This window comes from Acyrthosiphon pisum, chromosome X (genome assembly GCF_005508785.2).
Source record: "Acyrthosiphon pisum isolate AL4f chromosome X, pea_aphid_22Mar2018_4r6ur, whole genome shotgun sequence".
In the NCBI taxonomy this organism is placed as follows: Eukaryota; Metazoa; Arthropoda; class Insecta; order Hemiptera; family Aphididae; genus Acyrthosiphon; species Acyrthosiphon pisum.
This window is the reverse complement of record NC_042493.1, coordinates 102,853,252-102,854,106: the sequence shown is the minus strand read 5'-3', so window position 1 is coordinate 102,854,106 and position 855 is coordinate 102,853,252.

Below are 855 nucleotides of genomic sequence, written 5' to 3'. Positions count from 1 at the left end.
CCCCCAGAAACCAGAAGCAATTGCTTCTGAAAAATATGATTCGCTACGCCACTGATATGTGATATATCTTACCGATTAATTTAGTATATTTTACGCCAAGTGTTTCTTCACTTTTTCGAAAGTCCTCCGCGATAGCATCAGTTTTAATGCTGGTTGCCCCTTCCTTCCAATTTAGAAAGCAAATATTTGCTGAAACATCGACATTTTTATTGTATGCTTTTTCACAAATAACACAATATCTATTTCGTATGCCAGCGAATAATACTTTTAGATTCTGAGTGGAACGATGAATGTATTGATTTTACAATGATGTGTGTTTTTTTATTTTTTTATTTTTTTTTGTGTCTGTGTACACGATAAGTAGTCGAAATAATGCTACGATTTTCAACTTCAGTATCTTGTTCGATCAGAAAGTGAATATCGTTGGTGCATTGAGGGGGGGGGGGGGTCAAAATTTAAATTTCACAGTAGTTTTCAAAAGCGCCGGGAAAAACAAAAGAAAAATTAAGGAAAAACGAGAATTTTTAAGCAAAATCGATTTTTCAAAAAATTGAATTTGGTTTTTGATGTAACTTAAAAAAAAATTACCGTAGATACATGAAATTTTGACTGAATGTTTATCTTAGCATTTTCTATACACCATAACATTTTCAAAATATTTTGAGCTTTTTACGGACATTTTCATTTTCCATTTTTTTTAGTTTTTTTTCTAAAAATATCAATAAAATTTTATTTGTTGGATAAAAAGGCTTGAAAATTTAATAGAAGCTCCTAGTATATTGTTTCAAGGCAGATGAAAATATTAAAAATCGTTAGTCACAGTTTTTTTTTATAAGCATTTAAAGTTCAAAAATG